Genomic DNA, 13564 nt, shown 5'->3' with positions numbered 1-13564 from the left:
GACCACCTTTCTGCTCCATATGTGTGCAAAATTTCAGCTCAATCGGAAACCGGGAAGTGGGTAAAATTTAGCTTCTACGTTTTGACCCAAACTAACATACTAACAAACAAGGCAAGTTGAATAAAAGCTTGTAATTATGTACGACGGTTTCCGTTTGTTCTTGTGTTTGTTTGTTTGTTCTTCATAAGTCTCCAGACAAATGCCTCCACCCCATCAACATGGGCTGATCGCCACAAGCTTGTTAGCCCCAGTTTGCATTGCTTAGCTCCATTTAAGGCGGCGTCTTACATCTTTCTTAATTATGCGTAATGTGTATACATTTTTACTTATAATTGCACTGCCAGCGGCACTTATATGTCCTTTGATATGTTATCCGCTATCTAGATTAGGTCTGCCTTTTTGCGTACCTAATTTAAATTAAAACAAAACAGCGGATAATTAAATATTACCCTCGAAGCTACTACAGTTTAGCGGCGTTCGATATCGAAGTAAAGTGAATTAGGAACTTTTTTCTTTTTTTCTGGACGCCGCTGAATGCCAAAATTCCCGAACGGTAATAAAATTTAACGCTCCACACTGGTGTACTAATCGCACGTGTATCTGTATACTGTTACTGTAAAGTTAATGGTTTCCTCTTCTTTATGAGTCTCTGTCTTATAGATGACAGAGACAATTTAAGAAAAAGTAGTATTTTAATAGTAGGTATTTGCACAAGCATTCTCTCTAGTCTAAAGTCTAGTTTTTAAGAACTGTCAAAACGAATTCCAACGTTTTGCTAATATGGCATTAATATGAAATCGAATTGAGTGACGTCACGGTCAACTCAGTTACTTTATATATTTCTAGTTTCTACCTGACTTATTAAATATAAATTCAATTTAAAAATAACTTTCATCCATGTTTATCTTATATTTATCTAATGCTTTATTTCGTGCATGGTATAAAATATTTTTCCCCTCACTAGCTCGGAAACACGTGTTTTGTCCTTTAATACCAGCGGGTAAAAACGCATTTTATCCACTAGTGGGTAAAGTAATTTGACCTTGAATAAAGTCAAATTAATTGCTTTAAAATTGATAAAAGTAGGTGAATCTAGTAATAAAGATCATTTACCACCTGTGGAACTACTGGAAGCAGTGATAAACGCATTTTTTGCGTTGTAGTTTCCTCGCTATAGTGAGGGGAAAAGTTTTGTGTTACACTCGGGTGCAAATGTATTTTACTTCTCGTGTGTTAAAAAACTCGCAAGTTCAGGATTCTATTCTCGAACCACTCGCTTCGCTCGTGGTTCAACTATAGAATCCTTTCACTTGCTCGTTTTTCAATTCCACACTCGGCGTTAAAATACAACTTTGCCCCCTTGTATAACAAATAACTATTATTTTAAGTACAGTCTAGTTCCCTATTGTTATTGGGGGTTTCAGTGCTATTAGCTTTTTCCTTGATGCTTTGGTTTACTAAACCGTTTTGTTCTGTTATGTCAAAACGATTTTCTTTGCCCGTATTTATTTGTGTAGCATTTTACAGTCTGCTAAATTCTTTTATTAAAACTCAAAAGCCTTTATTTGAGCTATAAAAGTTATTGCCGATATGCATCTGCATTCGCCCCTGTGTCTAATTGCACCATTTTTATATAGCCATAAAACGGAATTTGAGAATAAAAGTGTAATTAGCAATTCGCACGTTTTTTGTGCAAAAACGCACGATTTTTGGTGGAGATCCATTGTCGAATGTCAACAGAGAATTTAGATAACAAGTCTGGTTGAGTACAGTAGGACTTAACCGGCTTGATTTTTTATATTTATATAATTTATTTATTTTATATATTTGGGTGAATCAACTTTTTATTGCCTGTTATTGTCATGGTTACGGTCCCCCGAGTCACGCTGGTTTTGTGTAAAATTATGCTACTTAAACTATGCAAACATGCATTTTTCTGGTGTTAACAAACCCTTTCCTTGGTGTACTAACCCTTAAAGTTAGGTATTTTATATGTGATTTTTCTACAGGACGTTTCAATGGTGTTAACAAATCTAAACCTTTCCTTTATTTGCCACCTACAAACATGGACTACATGCATGCTTGCATAATTTCAGTAGCATAATTTTGCATAAAACCAGCGTGACTCAGGGGACCGTAACCATGGTAATAACAGGCAAGAAAAAGTTGATTCACCCATTTAGTACAATTAGGTGCTATTTTACTGAGATAAAATTTAAATTATCATTAGCCTCCTGCAAATCGTGCCATATTTTTATAGCCTGTGGGCGACTAGAAGTTATAACTATCCATATGACCATATGCAGTTACTAACAAAACTACGAAATTCCGTGTTTTTTTAAGAATTTATGGAATTTAGAAACCCTACGGAACTCATCTCTCAGTTCCACACGTCCTCGGTTTTTTGCGCATCCTGATTTACATGCAGATTATTCACTCTCATATAAATCTTGTTTAGACCAACGTCCTCATGATGTCTCCTTTCTTACGTCTTTTGAAATGCCTTAAAACCTTACTTACACCATAACGTTTCTTACCTTCTTCAAATGAATACGTATCTTTATTAGCGGTGGTGACTTTTAGCGAAAACCGTCCTTTGTTGGTTTTGATGAGATGTTAATACTGGCCTAATGCAATTTTAATTTACTGCCGTATAAAAGTTCGCGGATGAAAGGTCCTAAAACAAATGTATAAAATTATACCTTAAAGTAATACAGTATAGTTCAAAATAGGTTTTATTCTAGGTTTATTTAGTGAGTATAATGAAAGTTTAGATACTGGTGACGCTTAATTAATGTATCCTGTGGACTTGGCTGATGTCCATCGTTTACTGAACTATATGTAGGGAACGCGCGTGGGAGCCGGTTCCCAATCCTCCGATATGGGACCAAAATTTTTAACGGATATCCCAGTGGCTGAAGATTTAAGGCCGGCACAGACAGACTAACCTGACTGCAAAGTATATAATAGTGTTGTCAGAGCGTAGTGGTAACCGTCTCTTGGTTTTCAGATCTTCTGTACCGGTCTGATTTAGACGGCGTGTAATAAAACTCGTATGCGAGTTCTCGTACCGTCTAAATGGTCCCTAACGCATGCCTGACACCGTTTGCCTACCACTGGGATGTCCCAGAAGTCTAAGATGTCTTAGAAGTAGATCTATGAGGATCATGCCAGCTAGATGGCAGATCTTACGCTAATCTCTGCTGTTAAGGTGCCCGTGTAACAGTCCCTTACGGTAATTTAGGTATCAATAACACCAAATTCATTGTAACAATACGCAGTTGACCCAACCCTACTCTTTTATACAGACATAATTCTTGTGCCCAAACATTAAGCAATAAAATCGAAAGAATGAAATAATGACCTAATACCAAAGATATAAACACCTAATTACAAGATTATTATAGGAACCCACGAAACTAAGACGAAAAAAGGTTTAGGCATCTTTCTTCCAATAAATATTAACAAACGTGACCACTAAAGATTACGTATCGGGCAACACTATAAAAGGGTTTTTATTAAACGCGTCATATCCGAGGTTCGATTTCAAACGACCACTAAATAGGTCAAAGGCACAGGAGAAATAAGTAAAAATCGCGGCCCGAAATCGAAAGGCGCTATTGCTGCAACAAAATTTGTCAGTATCGATAAATGTTGCACCGAAGTCTTACCGCAAAGTAAAAGTACAGAAACATTACTTTATATTCCGCCGCGATACAGTTTTGGCCGTTTTAAAGTCCCTGATCCTGTAAAAATCGGTCCCATTAGTTATCCAATCAAAGTATCAATTTTGCCTTTGGGTATTACATAATTATTAGAGTATTTTGTTCCTATTTGAGTTTAGGAAGTTTGCTTAAAATTTGTAAGTAAGAAGTTTGGGATATAGCAATGGAGTTTTATATTGCCGAAAAAATTCCTAATTTTGATAAATCCTCAGTCTAAGTCAAACTGAATTATAAAAGTAATGTTTACAACTTCACACTGGTGTGCATTGCGATTTGCGACCATTGTCGTATATGCTGTATAGTGTAGGACTGTAGGTATACGCGCATATCGTTGTCTTGTTACAAATGGCACGGTCGTACACCATCAGTGGTCCATTTCTCGAAGCTACAAGTTACAATTTACAAGTGGTGCGTATACGCATCAGTGTCAGTGTCAAAATTGCTTCAAAGCACTAGTAAAAGTACGTTTGCTCAAAGTGCGCCCTCTGTTTTCTTACTCGCGCCACAACATTTGACCCAGCTTGCTCGTGTTAGCGATTTTTGTTAATTTCCTCTTTTTTTCAAAGCGACAGTGGACGCGGGCATTAGATATACTACTTTACGCGACTTTGCGTCGACGTTATTGCGAGATTCAATTTGAGAATATCGAGAGGTCGAGGATCGGGTCAATATTCTCTCGTGAAAGTATAAAAGTCGTATAAATGTTACCAATTTCCATACTAACGCCTCTTTGTGATACGGATATTGGTTTTGAGCAGGTAGCTGAAGAGAGTTGCGAACTTGCATCTCGAGTGGTCATTACGAGTTCTTGTACAAACCAGGGTAATGTGGTCTCGGTGAACGCAAACGTTATACGTATGCAAAGTGATCTTTGTGCGAATTAATTCGCCCTTTCTTGGCGAGGAATTGGATTAATATTTAATACCAGGGGCGGCTCACTCCGCGATTCTACCGCCGCGCTACAAGTACATGTCGGCGGCCGCGAGTTCGCGGCTCATTCAGTGGTGACGACCTTCTCGCGGCGCAATAAAATTCAATGTCGGCTGCTCGCGTGCGGTGCGGTCCATAAGAATTTAGAATGGCGGCATTTTGTGAACATCAATAGAGTGAGCCTTCTGTACTTGTACTATTATATATTCTGTGTTAATACCTTGCCTGTCACCTTGGCAACGGCGATTAGGCAGCAATGTTTCTCCCGCACTTACAAATATATCTTTGTTGATACTGACAGTGACTAGGCGCCCAAATGTATACTATAATTCTCGCATACCCTCTTGCGAGTAGTAGATATCTCGCAGTTTTTGTCACAAATTTTAAATTTCAAATACGCTTTAGAATTCTGGGACTCGTAAAATGTAAGCATATGCAAATTCCAACGTATTCAGCGTCCATCGAACAATATTTGTTCAGCATTGTATATTCAACAAAACGTCAGTAAAGCGAAAAAAACTTGTATTTAAGTTGTGTGTCAATTATCGTCGTGCGCTATTATCGTGCGGTTGGCGGTTAGAATGTGCTAATTAGCGTTTCCGCCATTTTACCTATTTAGACAATTTGCAGATGTCGATGGCCGATCAGACAAAAAAAAAGCGCTGGTAGCCTAGCGGTAAGAGCGTGCGACTTTCAATCCGGAGGTCGCGGGTTCGAACCCCGGCTCGTACCAATGAGTTCGGAACTTATGTGCGAAATGTCATTTGATATTTGCCAGTCGCTTTTCGGTGAAGGAAAACATCGTGAGGAAACCGGGCTAATCCCAATAAGGCCTAGTTACCCTTCGGGTTGGAAGGTCAGATGGCAGTCGCTTTCGTAAAACTAGTGCCTACGCCAAATCTTGGGATTAGTTGTCAAAGCGGACCCCAGGCTCCCATGAGCCTTGGCAATATGCCGGGATAACGCAAGGAGAATGATGATGATGATGATGATGGCCGATCAGACTGATCGACATTTTCCTGTGTAGGGCTTCGATGATAGTCACATGGTACCAGTACACAGGTTGTTAGGTTGCTTCATTCGCTCGTAGGGTTCCGTCGTCTCTGGGGAAAGAGTCAAAGACTTTCAAGGTTCATGATGGCCCTGATATTGAGGAGGCACTCGAAAAGGTTAGAGCAGATATCGCCACTGCAACCGTTGTAGGACTTGTAGGTACTGCATTTGTAGTTGATACACCAGAAAGACTGCGTAAAAATACCTCTAGATGTGATTTGATAATGACAGCGAAAAGTGTGTAACTGCGACTAAATCTGAAATATCTTACACAGAAATATTACCCCTTTCCTGTTTTCTAATGTGTATCCTTATTATAATTGCCATCAAAATTCTCTTCCCTTATACGAGTCATCGCGTCATCAATTGCTGACCAGCCACCGAGTTCCGATTTCCGCTGACTCCGACCGGCTTCTTTGTCATTGTTCCGTATACAGTTACACCGCGTTTTGTAACACCCGGTCACCCGATCGGGTGGCCGTGTATTTTCAATGTCGTTGATGATTTGTCAAGTTTTAAGGCGAATTAGGAATACATTGGGCACTAGGTTTATATTAATTTTTGACGCGTCCTGTTCTCGCAAGATTACGGGCTTAACCTTAAACCTTCCTCAAGGATCACTATTGACAGACGAAAATAGCATGATCTTTTCCGTAGATTATCACGAACTGCCATGTCTCTGAGACATGGCAGTTCGTGATTGATAATCTACGGAGCCTCTATTCCCAAAAGGGGTACTAGAGGACGTGAAACTACTCTAAGCAAGGAATGGGAAAAGAAAACGGAGTTGTAATATTAATATACTGTCATACACTTCGTTTTATAAGGTTTATTGACTGGTAAGTCAGCATCCTGACGCTTACTAATCCGGCATGTCTAGGGATCCGGTATTAGCGACTCAGGAGTCAGGAGACCGTCTGTAATTCCTTCCATCCCTTAGGAGGTGAATTTGAAAAATCCTTTCTTAGTGCTCCTCTACAGCTTATAAGGAATCTACGTGCCAAATTTGAGAACTCTAGGACCAGCTGTTTCGACTGTGTGTTGAGACGTCAGTCAGTCAGTCAGTTTCTTTTTTTATATATTTACATTTATCTTAAATCGGAAAACTTAATCAAAACACGCACGATTCTCTCGTAGACATTGCATTTCGTGCCTATGACCCGCTAGCGGAACTACAAAAAACATATTCCCCCAGACAGCCGTGTCGTGAGTCTACCGCTGTTTGACATAATCATTTGTCAATTACAAACCTGTCAAAGTTTAAACGAATCTGATAATTGCTCGCAGGCTAACGAGCTAGAAGGATTCTATAAATTTTTAGCTTTTTTTGACTACGTTTATGACAAAAGATATAAACTTTTTATTCAGCTGTCATAATTCATACTGTTGGAAATGTGTAAGAACTGATTACGACACGGGAAGCATAAGCTGACAGGCAAACGCCCCTAGGGACTGAAAGTGAACATTAAGGACACAATGAAATTTCAGTACTTATTTAAAACAGAACCCTTCAATAACACTAATAGAAGTAGAGGCAACGTGCTCACTCTTTTGTTATGTTGGTAAATTATTGGTACTAGGTCCTCACACCATAACCTGTGGCGCTTATATTGAAGTACCTATAATATTCAATTACCACTCTTATAACAATTTCTCAAAACCAGTCTTATCCCACTGTCTCAACGTTATGCAAATCCTGTTGACTTTTTCTAAACTACCAGAAATTCTGCATCTTTTTATCCAACCTCCATTACATTAGCCACACAATGCCATTGTATGTTTTTTCATGTTAATTTTTTCCCCGTCATTTGTCTGTCTGTCTGACATCACTCACGGTGACAACGACCTAAAATAATAAATTATTGAGGTATTCCAGCCTATAGTTGTTTGGCTAGTTTTACGGTTCTGATCCTAAGTTTTAGGTAAATACTGTCTGCATTATTGTCTATTACGACAGATGGATTTATTGTCTGTCTTAGGTTTTCGTCGTTCGATTATAATTTATGATTCTGCAATTCTGTTAAATTTTATGTGTTATGAAGATTTGTCCTGGGGAGAACGTCACTGGGCATAAACCAAACAACATCAGATATTGAAATTTCTTGGAATATAAGCGGGGGCCATTTCTCAAAGCTGAAAGTTATAATTTACAAGCGGAAGTCTCTTTCTAACTTGTCATATTAGACTTGACTACCGTTTGTAAATTGTAACGTGTAGTTTCGAGAAATGGGCCCCTGGGCGGCTGATCGCCTATTCATGGGCAGTTTGCACCTCGGACATTTGAAGCGACCGTCAAAACATTATACGGACTTATTTATACGATTCGCTGAGTACCTACTATTGAACTTCACAGAAGTTGAAGTTCAATAGTAGGTACTCACGGCCATACCAACATTGATACGATAGAAAACTATTAATAGCATCTCATCGCGCATTTGCCATTAACAATACACTCACGGATCCTAAAAACGCTTATCGGACAACGGTTTTTTCAAACCCACCACCATTTGGCGTGCATTAGCTTGTCAGTCGATCCAGCGAATCATGCGCATTGCCTGTCATCGCATCACTCTAAACCAAACTTACTTCGACACTCAAAATGGCGCTAGCGACTATCGATTACTCAATTTAGTACGAAATATGTTTAGTACCCAATTTTGCCACCGGCATTAAATAACTTTGCAAGTACATAATGTAATTGAAAAAAAAAGTTCGTACATTAACGAGCGGCAAAGGTGATAGGTTACCGAGCGTTTCGTGAAATCTTAAACCGGTCTTATGTACTAAAACTTGTGTTTTTTGTGTAAGTATAGATAGAATACTGGGGATAAAGATGTCTTTTGAAAAGTACGATTTTCCTTGAATTATTTAAACTAACCATTGAAATATCGCACACCCTAATTGAAAAGTGTAACTGTCTTCCAAAAAGAGGATCCACGAACAGGTATTTGAACGTATTTAAAATCTAACAAAATCTCATATCTGTAAACTCCTGTGTAACGGTTTTGGCACTTTATAAATAGGAAGCTGCGCTGTCATGGTTCTGCCTTTAAGTACTCTTAACTTAAACCTTATTGCATTGTATTACAGTGTAACAATCAGTTCACCGCACATTGACACAGACGATCAATCCTAATAATTCTTCACGTAAACTTGTCCGTGTGGCGCACATTACTCTTCCAAACCAAAATGGTCCCACAATACCAAATTCTGCACAAGTACTCCGTGTTACCACCCACAGAATTACACATAGAATGCCTTGAATACAAAGCGATCGGTGTCTTTCATCGATGCATGATCGAATATATTCAAATCGATTACAAATTCTGAATCTTTAAATCGGAAGCTACTGAATGGTATCGAAAAAAGCCGAGTGTCAAAATATACTAATAAATTATTATGAGGTTTAGAGATATTGAATTTGTATGCGTCAGCTTATTAGTGTCGGATGATGACGTTTATTAATTGCTGCCTTACGTTTTTCTTTTGGTTAGTTTTACTTATGCCTATAGCTTAAGATATCTATTTGTTGAAATGGCTTCGACTTTTGACTTTGAGTTAGCTAATTGTCATTAAACATCTGTGTTAAAATAAAATATTAAATTGTTAAAATGGGAGAAAGGTTTACTAAGGGCTTTTTACACCTGGCAGACGATAAAATAAATAACGACATTATGGACAGTAAATATTACAAGTGTCTTCTCGTTCTTCCAAAAGTAACGCCAATAATCCATCACGGCACATAAAATTAGCAATGCGCACAAACACACGTGCAATTACAAATCGCGATCGCAGGCGCATCGAATCGGCACGGCATGGATCTAGCCCCGAGTCCTTGAACGTAGTCTAGACATTTGCAATTTACAAATTTCGCGCCCACGAATTTCAATGTGGCCAGGTTCAATGGTCTGCCAGCCTTTTTTCCTTCAGCGCCAGGACTTGTCCGTGATTAAAATTTTCAACGCACGATACACCGTGACGTATTTTTGCAACGATGCAAAAACATGCGGTCCAAATCGACTTTTGATGCAAATTTACTAAACGCGCAGCGATAGAAAAAATATATAGAAATGCCTTTACGATTACGATGACTGCACGCCATGTGAGCTGATTCAATTAAAAAAATAACATGCGCACAAGGATGTAATAGCTCGTACAACTTTTTATACCTGCGCGACTCGTCCCGCGATCTAACATTTTATGAAATACTTAAAATATTACAAGTCAGTGCCATTAGACAAATTGCACGAAACAAAAACATTAATATCAATTAGCCAACATACGAATTGAGATAGCTGGAAGCGAATATAAAAGGCCGGCCACATTTGCAGAGTAATACTTTAAAATGGGTGCTGATAAAAAACCACGATACACCAGATAGTATTTGCTCATCAAATTGTTATTGTGGATGTTTTTTCGCAGAGACACTGGGCTCGGTCTAGACTTGGGTCATTGGCAGGGGATGATTTGTAACTTTTGCCAGCCAGTCTTAGAATGCATTTTTTCCTTTCTTTTTTTACCGGTGCATGGGTTCTTTGTAATAGTTTTTCAATGGAGGCGGTTGTTCTACAATCTAGATCTCATGTCTCAGACAGATTGTCCCCCGATTCCACGCTTAGTCACGCTTTTGGATCTTTGTGTGGGTGCTCTAGTAATTTCGAAGACATCTGATTGCTATTTCTCATTAATTATAAACTAAATTATTTTTTACCATAGTCTCTTTATCGTGCATCTCCTGTTTGTTACTACAGCTCACAGATCACTTAAATATTAGATACAACAAGTAGATTACTAGCCGTAACAGATTTAGTACGGGAGAGTAACCGTTAAATTAAAGTCAGGTGCGTTCACCTTGACTTGAAGACAGATTTGTGTGCATATAATTTTTTCAAATTGTAATAAAAATGCTTAGGCGGTAGTTTACCCCTGCCGATTGTCTTAGTATGAAATAGTGTTGTGTCCAACGGTGTAGCTTCAATAGTTCATGAGCAATTCCCGAATAGTTTGTACATTTGGATCACGTCTCTGATTATGATAAAAATTGGTAGGCTGATAGTCCATGATGCTGAGCAAGATCCACTAGGTTTCCCAAAATGTCCTAGGTTGTTTGTATGAAACCTTCCTTTTTTGTTACCAGATTTCTATACATTTTCGGTAACAAAAAAGGAAAGTTTCATACAAACAACCTAGGACATTTTGGGAAACCTAGTGGACCTTGCTCAGCCTCATGGACTCTATCAGCCTACCAATTTTTATCAAAATCGGAGACGTGATCCAAATGTACAAACTATTCGGGAATTGCTGCCATACTAATATTATAAATGGGAAAGTGCGTGTGTCTGTTTGTTTGTCCGTCTTTCACGGCAAAACGGAGCGACGAATTGACGTGATTTTTTAAGTCATAGGCTACTTTTTATCTCTTTCTAACGCGAGCGAAGTCGCGGGCAAAAGCTAGTATTTTATAAACAAAAGAGTATCTGCGCGTAATCTACCATTAGTAGTCTACGATTTGGGTTTTCTTTATAATAACGCGTCTATCCATCGTACTCTCAAGCAGACCAGTGTACTTAGACCCTCGACACCTATCCTTAATCGACCTGCTACCATACCAATACTATCTTGGACTGATTTTCTAAGTGATGTGAACAACTCTAATAAGAAGTATAACTAGCAACAGCAGCAACCTGTCTAATCTCCCCATCTAACGACGTATCGAAACCGAAATCGGACAAAGCCACCAGTCAAAACCTAGTATGCTAATAATGACGTTTCGAATTGTTATCTGATATGTACCAGTTTTAAATTACGAACGCACTGACGGGTGACAACAACACATTTTATATGAATAAATAATCGATGTGTGACTCTTATTACAACACCTATCGCTTGAAATAATTCGTTATTGGGTCGGGTAGTTCAATATCGAGGTCCAAGTGGATTAAAAAGATCCGACTGTAAAACAAATTATAAACGCATATTCAACAAAAATAGTGAAAAAGCGTGCAGTTTCTTATTAAACCGTGAATATTGCCTTTCGGCTAACACTAAATAATAGATACGCATAGTTTAGTCTTGTACAGGTAAAACACGAATGTAGCGTTAAGCCTTTCGATTAACGTTGAAATTATATCTGGGAGTGTCTGCTTTCTCACGCAGAAAATTTACATATATGTATACCTACACCAGCTTTTGCCCGCGGCTTCGCTCGCGTTAGAAAGAGACAAAAAGTAGCCTATGTCACTCTCCATCCCTTCAACTATCTTCACTTAAAAAAAAATCACGTCGATTCGTCGCACCGTTTTGCACACACTTTCCCAATAATATTAGTAACCACACCAGACCAGTGTAGAAAATCGATCGGCATTTAGATTGGAGTCTCGATTTCGGACTTTAGGTCCATCTTACGATTACGGAACCCTACAAAATGTGATTCCGTCATGACACTGCGGGGCGGTTTGAGTCCAGGTACACTCGTTTGGTCCCATTGTTCGCCCATAAATAATCAGTACCGATAGACCTGAAGAAACCCAAATTCGGGCACTAGGTCCTCCTTACGATTATGGAACCCTACAAAATGTGATTCCGTCATGACACAACGATACGCCAGTTAGTCACTGCGGGGCGGTCTGAGTCTAGGTACACTCGTTTGGTCCCCATTGTTCGCCCATAAAAAATGCCAGGAATTCATTGTGCTAGCGCTGCCACGGCCAATCATTTGATTAGCTTTTACAATTGTAAAGGATGTCTAGGATTTGTATTCATGGTTAAGTCTGCATGACTATGACGTCGGCGCGTCGAGGGGCTAGTTAGATAGAACATAGTTGAGTTAGTATATAAAAAGTGCTATGTGGCATGTGGCTATGGCTACCCATTAGCCCATTACTTCTTTCTTGGTGCCTCCTGACTGGGGATCGCGACCATATTTCGATCGGACCATGTTTGTCCATTATAGACGGGTGTTTATGCTTCATGTTCATAAGTCCCTGTTATCAGGATTTCTATTGGGTTTTTAGGTGGAAAGAAACTTATGACACTTGAAACGTAAGTTTGCGGTGGTAGGCACATTACCTAAACATATGTTTTAAGCACTTTGATGTAGTTTATCTTGGGGCTGCATAATTCTCCTAATTTTTAATGTAACTCTTCTTTACTGGACAAAGCCTTCATGGTACAATACCTAATTCATTATGTTACGAAAAACGCTATGGCGTCAGCGTCTTATGCTGATTTCTTTACATAGTTAGGTGCTACAGAAGCCAATTTAAACTTATCATTATCACAAGCCGATATGTGTCTTAGCTGTTTTTTTAACAATTGTTCGATGTGTTGACGTGATATCAGAAAAAAATTGTTTGAACGCGTAACGGAAATTTAATCACGTTCCGTCCTACTACGATTGTGTTTCAAGTGCCATCGAAACACTTAACATTTGGTTTAATGTACAATCAGCTACATAAACCGAAATAAGTTAAATTAATTTTGTATCCACCGAACGAATGCGAATTTGCTTAAAAATCAATTTTGAAACATATCTTTTATAAACACTATGCTATACAATTAGTAACTGCTTACTTTCAGAGGCATTTCATTAAATTTAGAGTAGCAATTGGTGTAAAATAAGAGAAGATGTTGTTTCTTACATTACAGTTTTATGCATGAGCCGCGTCACTCATCGCTTTTGTTAGAGAGTGGGAATTCGGATTCTTACGGCACTGGCAGTTACTGTTCTTTTCATCCAAGAAGTACAGGTTACAGGTTCACCTCAAACATGTATTGTCTTCATAAGCTCTCCTCGTGGCTCGCTTATCCGGTTTGTCGTAGATGACATCTATCTCTATCTCTTGAAAGTTTTGCTA

General features: G+C 38.7%; 1 protein-coding gene across 2 annotated transcripts in view; it reads left to right on the top strand.

Moving 5' to 3' along the window:
- LOC125241557 (fizzy-related protein homolog) overlaps positions 1–13564 on the top strand; it is a 94077-nt gene that overhangs the window by 54377 nt on the left and 26136 nt on the right. The window lies entirely within an intron of this gene.

This window comes from Leguminivora glycinivorella, chromosome Z (assembly GCF_023078275.1).
Source record: "Leguminivora glycinivorella isolate SPB_JAAS2020 chromosome Z, LegGlyc_1.1, whole genome shotgun sequence".
In the NCBI taxonomy this organism is placed as follows: domain Eukaryota; kingdom Metazoa; phylum Arthropoda; class Insecta; order Lepidoptera; family Tortricidae; genus Leguminivora; species Leguminivora glycinivorella.
The sequence above is the reverse complement of the archived record's forward strand: the minus strand, read 5'-3'. Positions and strand labels throughout refer to the sequence as shown.